Genomic DNA, 7,418 nt, shown 5'->3' with positions numbered 1-7,418 from the left:
GTGATGATGACGCTTCTAGTGGTGCCACCCCATTGGATCATGGTCATCAGGGTGTAATTGATCCTTCTGGTATTACACCTCCTCATCATTTTCCTAATGATGTCAAGATTATAGAGCTATAGGATGTGCCATATGTTTCTCCTAATAGAGAAAACTAGCCACCTTCTCCTACATACCATCCACGTCCTTCTACTATAGACCAACCATCTCTTAGTTTTCATCCACCTCACCTCAATTCTATAGATGTACTTGATCAAGTAGTAGTTGACCGTCCATTGTCTTCTACTACAGACCACGTTGTAGGCACTACTACTTCTGTTGTATCGGATATTTGATTGCACTTATTTGACTTCACGATGTATTTATTTGACTTCTTTGTGTGTGGGTGTTTCTATATATATGGTGCATTTTGTTTGTTCATGTTTATCTACTTAATTTATGTGTTGGCGTTGATGTGTATATTGTTAGGTCATGTGAGATATGTTCTTTTAATGTGCTTGTAGATAGATTTTTACATGATAGAAGTTATTTGACATGAAATTTGTATTAATTTGAGGATGTGTGCAGTGATGATGTTATATTGCAATCTTTTTGTTTTATTAGATGTGATCGCGATGATGATTCCCTATTAGATTATTAGATTTGTGTGCTATCTAATGACGTTTATATGTGCTATTAAAAGTGTATATAATTAGATGATCTTATTGAATTCAAATATGTATCTTACATGATGTTTATTTTTGTTATATGATTATCGTCATGATGTTTATTTTTATGAAATAATTTTTATTATAGATTATGTAATTGTGAATTTATATCAAACTTTTATATATGAAATTGCTTGTAAAACGACTTAGTTTAAAAAAAATGCAAAGATATTTTTATAAATTACAAAGTTTAGTATGGTTGAAGCTAATGATCGTAAAATTAAGATAAATATTTTTCTATTTCTTATATAGTTCATCAACATTCAATCTAACTGAATTAGTAAAATATTTCAATACTCACAATGATAAAATAATTAATGGTAAAATAATTTAGCCAGTTATTAAAACGACAAAAATGTAGTGTAACTCATTTATTTTTTAATATAAAATGAAATACAATTTAACTAATTCAATATTGGTTTATAAAATTCAATATATCATGAAATTTAAAAAACTTATGTCATAAGTTTTTTACAACTTGCATGATAGATCCATCTTAACTCTGGATCTACCAAGCACAAAGAGGGATCAAATCTCTTGAGATGTAAACATCTTTTTAAGTGAAAAGAGATTTGATCCCTCTAATCTAGGCATACGGTATATTAATATATATGTAGTTGACATTGAAATATTTTATTTATAATTCATGTTGTCCATATTATAATGTTAAAGTGTGTCCCCTCAATTTTTGTCCTGTATGCATACATTTAATTATTTTTATTACTAATATTTTCTAAATCAATATTACATATCAAATCCATATTAAACTTTGAAAATTTTACAAATATCCCTCATACATTGAATTAGAGAGCAACTATTAACGGAATAAAATTTTTCTCAATCTTTCTCACTAAAATGAAAGTATAAGAAAATTGTCAATTTAAATTATTTAATATGGACATTGAAATATTTTACTTATGGTTGTGAGTAAAATATTTGTTGTTATAAATATATTTTTGTTTTAAATATCACATGTAAATGGAATATAGAATGAATTACACATAATGTAATATCAATAATACTATTTCTTATCATGTGAAAAAATTACCTTTTTCCTTGTAATAAAAAGTAAATTATATTTTCATTTCATTTCTTCTTCATAATAAAAGCTAAATTATTCTTTCTACTTTCGGTTACATTATATCCCTATAAAGTTATATAAGATTAAGGTATAAATTGAAGTATTTTAATTATGGCTGACATTAATTTATTTTCTTATTACTATTTTTAATTTGTTAATTTCAATTATTATTTTACTATTTTTAAATGTAAGGTTTTGTGACAACATCTCTCCCATATTCAGTTGTAGAGTGCATATCAGTGCAAATAATTTAAATTTAATACAACTTAAAAATTTAAATTTTTATAAGATTTATTTTATTACAAAGTTATGAGATTTTCAAGTAATTTAAATTTAATCTTTATAGCAACTCTTATCAATTTAAATTAAAAATTTCTCTCTATAAAGATGCGAATAAAGAAATGTGAAATAAGGGGGTTTACTCTATTGGATGTTCTCCCTTAAAGAGGCAAGTGAGGCAAGTGAACTTTTTTCTAATAATAAGGATATAACATTTTGATGCTATTTTGGTTCTTTATTTCGTACTGCGTTGGTTTAAATTTAATTCTTTTACAATTAAAATTATCTCAAGATATTCACTAAAATTAATGTTTTTCATATTCCTCCTAGCTAATATTACATCATGTTCACAATGATAAAGACATGTCTACTTTAAATAATTTAGCTACAAATATAGAAAAGATAGATATTTATTTTACATAATCTAAAATGGAAAAAAAAAATTGCATCACTAAGTCTATTTGAAACGCAAACAAATTCCTCTTAATCACCATCACAAATTTGGTGTGCTTGGTATGTTTTGATTGCACCAATGCTATCATATATACCCAATGCACTGCCTAAATAAGATTTAAAATATAGCTATATATTTGTGTGTTAGATAACGTGAATGTTCAGTTTCTGTGCCAAAATGTTATACGTAAGCACTGGTGAATACATGTGATGCACCGCTATGAAATTTTATTTTTTTGAACCAACAACGGTGCACCATAGGTATGTGTGCACCGTCTACGATGCGATTGCGTTTCACAAAGCACTAGAGCTGGTTCATGGCTATCTTTTTGGAGCACCGATAATTTTTTTTAATTGAAGTTATGTTTCCATATTAATAAATACATTTTCATTTAATAAAAAAATGTATTTTATGTATGAGGCTAATGTATTTTATATTTCAATCATGTAGTAGAGATGTCATCAGAGGGAGCAACAACAATTGGGAATAATTAGCGATATAAAGAAAAAAACATACAACAATAGTATAAATGATGAAATAACACAAGTACATATCACTCTCCATTGTCATCACCTCAATTATCTTCCTCAGCGCTTGGCATGATAAAATGTTGTTCTTAAAAACATGTTTTGATCTAGGGTCATGTCTAAAATGAACCACCAATCCCTATCTAACGCATATGGATAAAAAAACACCAGGTTGCAACGTTTTGAGAAAACATAAGGCTCCCTAGCTTCATACCACATCTCTCTAGAGTTGATAGATATCAACCCACTATCGCGATCTTCCTTTACATTATTCCGATTAAAGGTGTCCCACCACTTGCACTTAAAAATAACACATTGGAATGAAGAGAAGTCCACTTGAATGATCTCTTGTATCTTTCCAGCATAACCTAATGTCCCATTCATTATGTTTTAATCGTGGTGCCTAGCACAACTAGATTGGTCGAACTTGACTTCCATTCCATAATCTTATGTCATGCATCCACTGTCAACATCCTATGTGTGAAGATGATGTCCATATGCCCACATAGATTGGAACAAATGCACCTATAAAAAAGTGAAAAAATCATAATGTCATGTTTCTAATAACCTGAAAATAATTAAAAACATAATATATATATATGTGTGTGTGTGTGTGTGTGTGTGTGTGTGTGTGTGTTATAATTCAAAGGTGAAATACGAATTTAGAATTGTATAGAAAGAGCTTATAATTACCAAATTGTTGCACCCAATACCTATGTTTAGCACATCCTCTTTAGCATGTGGATAACGATCAGATGCATCGTATTTCTCTCTGACTTGTTCAACAACCCAAATGTTAGGGAATATATCTGGAATATTTTATTTTGAATGATCAGGATAAGGCACACTTCTACCATTCAACCATTTGAATTATTTCATGTCACTGTCCCATTTCATCCTCTTCTCTTCGTACAATACGGCCCATCGTTGTGTCGCTTTGATATTTTAATAAATGAATTTGTTGATGGCTTCAATTTATGAATTCGCTAATGAAATCAAATATATATATATATATATATATATATATATATATATATATATATATATATATATATATATATATATATGAAGTTCAGTTTGAATAGTTATTTTGTATTAATTTGACAAATGATAAGTCTATACTTACTCTTTATCACGCACCTATTTCCATTCTTTTTAGAATCTCCCCTTCTCTTTTGTCTTCATCCCTTTCGTCATCCAAAATAACCTTAGTTGATGTGTTGTCAATCTACTTGATGTACTCACTAGCATAATAGAAAGCTCATACGATATATACCCCTTTTCCATAGAAAGCTCGGTTTTTTCCTTTTGTCGAACAAAACCTTTCAATTTCTTTATGTACCTCTCTAAAAAGAACATCCAATAACAAGAAACAACCTCAACTAATTGAACCTCATTTACTAGGTGAATTATAAGATGTACTTGCAAGCCCATGAAACTCGTTGACAATTCCTTCTCAAACATACAAACAAGCTCAACTATCTCTTGAAGTCACCGTGGAATGCTAGCCATATGAATCTCCTTTGATGTGATCCAATGTACAAATGTAGAGAATTTTGATATGGAACATCGTAGGTCTTGGGAAAAGTCATTTTGCACACACCCATGCACAAGTAGAGGATAATGACATTACATAATAAATAGTACATTATACAAAAATTAATTGTGAAATATCCCATTACATAAAACAAATAATCATGTCTTTAACATAAATATTCTTATAATGTTCAAATAGTCATGCAATTTCAACCCCAACAAACACTCATCTGGAGTGAAGCAACACCATAGTGAAAACCCAGATAAATAAGGCACCCTCACATTCATTATAATTTCCTTTGCCATAGAAATATCATATTTCTTTAAAATATATGGGACACCACCTTTGAAAGACCAAGAGGGGCCAACCCCTCCACTAGTTTCTTGTCTTGGCCAACATTTTTTTTAGTTTTTGAATAAATAAGATATCTCTTAACAGCCAATGTGTCACTTTCTTTCAATGATATGTGCCCCCATAAGGAAGACGAAACATTTCTAAATATATGCATGGGATCTAGTAATTAGGCAATCTTAAGATGCTCAAAATATGGGAGCTCATAAAAAACAGATTTCCTTTTCATCCCATTGGGAAATTTCTCAACAAAGGTGTCGGAGAAATTTGAATCATTGAACATAGGCTCCCCATTTGAATCGAACATTTATGCAAACTCCTTCTCCTTCTCTATCTCATATGATCTAAGCCACCTTATTGCAGGCCTTTGGGTTCTCTCTAGTTTACCATTTAAAGTGGATGTCACTCTAATATAAAGGTGTTCTTTCGGGAGGAATATCCTGGAGAATTCATAAACTGGATTTCATAGGTGGTTGTACCACCTAGCCTTTAGAGAAGGTCCACAACATTTACATCCATAAAACCCCTTTATTACAAGACTTGAGAAAGTACTGTATACAGGTTGGGACATTAGCAGCCATGAAGATCTGAAGAATTGCAACGAATTAAATTAATATTCGAAACACTGTTGTTATTAAAAAAATTAATAAGAATTGAATTTAATATAGAAAACTCCTAAGCCTAAATAATCATGTATGGTGTAATCTCATATGCCATACAATGTAAACTCGTCTCTCTTGCAATGGATCTTGATATGAAAAACTCCTCTCTATTGTAGACATGTATCCCTTCCCATAATTCCTTAAATTCATATACCAATGGTTGTAAGTAGATAATCATATTCTTCACTTGTCTTCTACTACGGACTATGAGAGCCAACATAAGATGTTCATTCATCACAGACAACCATGGGAGGATATTGTCATTGATCATTACTATAGGCCAAACAAAATAGTTGGTGTTTTGGAGGGAATATGGGTTAACGCCATCCATGGCTATGCTGAGTCGTAGACTTCGTACTTCATCCTTGAATTTTTTAGGCCATCTATCCTCCATATGCTTCATGGATATTAAATCTGTTGAGATTCACATAACTCCTAAATCACTTCTCTATGAGGCATGTCATCTCTGCAACATAACTAATTCTTTGCAACGAAAGAGTATTGGAATCCTTGGGATTATAAACATGTTCCTCAATATCTTATGAGGAGGACCATGTGATTTACCCATATTTTTTGAATTACGGTACTTTTCATGCCCACATTCCAGACATATGTCTTTGTGAGCATATTCTCCTCTTTATAGAATACAATCATTCAAACATGCATGATATGATACCTGCTCAAAACCCTATCTTTTTAACCATTGCTTTGCCTCTTCACAGCTACCCGACAATGCATTATCACTTGGAAGAACCTTATCTTTGAATATCCCACAGTTGGTGGGGAATATAATTGTACAATGCCAATATTTAACATTCATAAAATTAACAATTTTTAAATTTGACTATGTGACAAAATATAAGGAACTTGAGCGATCATGCAACTCAATTATCTCAATATTGTCGTGAAACATACATTCGACGTGCCAAACTTTACTTTCATGTTGCACAACAACATTTTTGCCCTAATTGAGTAGACTTTGACTTATTGCCAGGTCAAATGAGAGGGGTGGTGGAAGAAAAGTTAAGGCTTTGGAATAAGGTATCTGTGAAATGAACATAATCCCCTTGCTCATTGTTCTAGAATGAATCGAACAACATTGCCTCCATGGCAGTTGCATCCCGTAAGTAATCATCCATACCAACCTCCATTTGATTTCTTCCATTGCCAACTTGTGATGAGGAACTACTATTGTTGTAGTCATTCCGAATTGGTGAATCTAGAGGAAGTGGGAATTGAATATGTGGTTGACTCAACCATTCTTTGTATGCTTCCTCTCTGGGTCTTTCTCTTAATACAAACTTCTCTAGATTTGACATTGTAGTGGGGTGCACCGAAATATGGTAGGTGGGTCACCCATCATCACTAGAATCCTAATTTCAAAAAATATTGAACGTCATTAGTACAATATCAATGATATTAGTAAGCACGATAACGCAATTGATTTTTGAAATTTCAGTATACCAAATAATTATTTCCATTGTTGATCCAAGTCTGTGGCTATAATATGCCATGTTCCAATTGGCAAGGTGAAGAGGTTGTCAATTTTCATCTAGCAACTGCTTGTGAGATTTTTCTCCTGATAAGAGCTTCTGACAATTTTGAAAATAATATGGTTTAATAGTTTATGCATCTGAAGTTGATTCTGAATCTGGATCTTGCAAATAATTTTCCTACATTTTTATTCAAATTGGCATGGATTAAAAAAAAAAATCAATTAGACAATTGAAATATAAATAAAATATGAACTTATTCGAGACAGAAAGGGAGAAATTTTCCTAGGACATTGATCAACACTATGGAATGAGATAGAATTTGAA

The sequence above is a fragment of the Pinus tabuliformis genome, chromosome 9 (genome assembly GCF_031772625.1).
Source record: "Pinus tabuliformis cultivar Carrire ecotype Pingquan chromosome 9, CPIR1, whole genome shotgun sequence".
Taxonomy (NCBI): Eukaryota; Viridiplantae; Streptophyta; class Pinopsida; order Pinales; family Pinaceae; genus Pinus; species Pinus tabuliformis.
The sequence above is the reverse complement of the archived record's forward strand: the minus strand, read 5'-3'. Positions refer to the sequence as shown.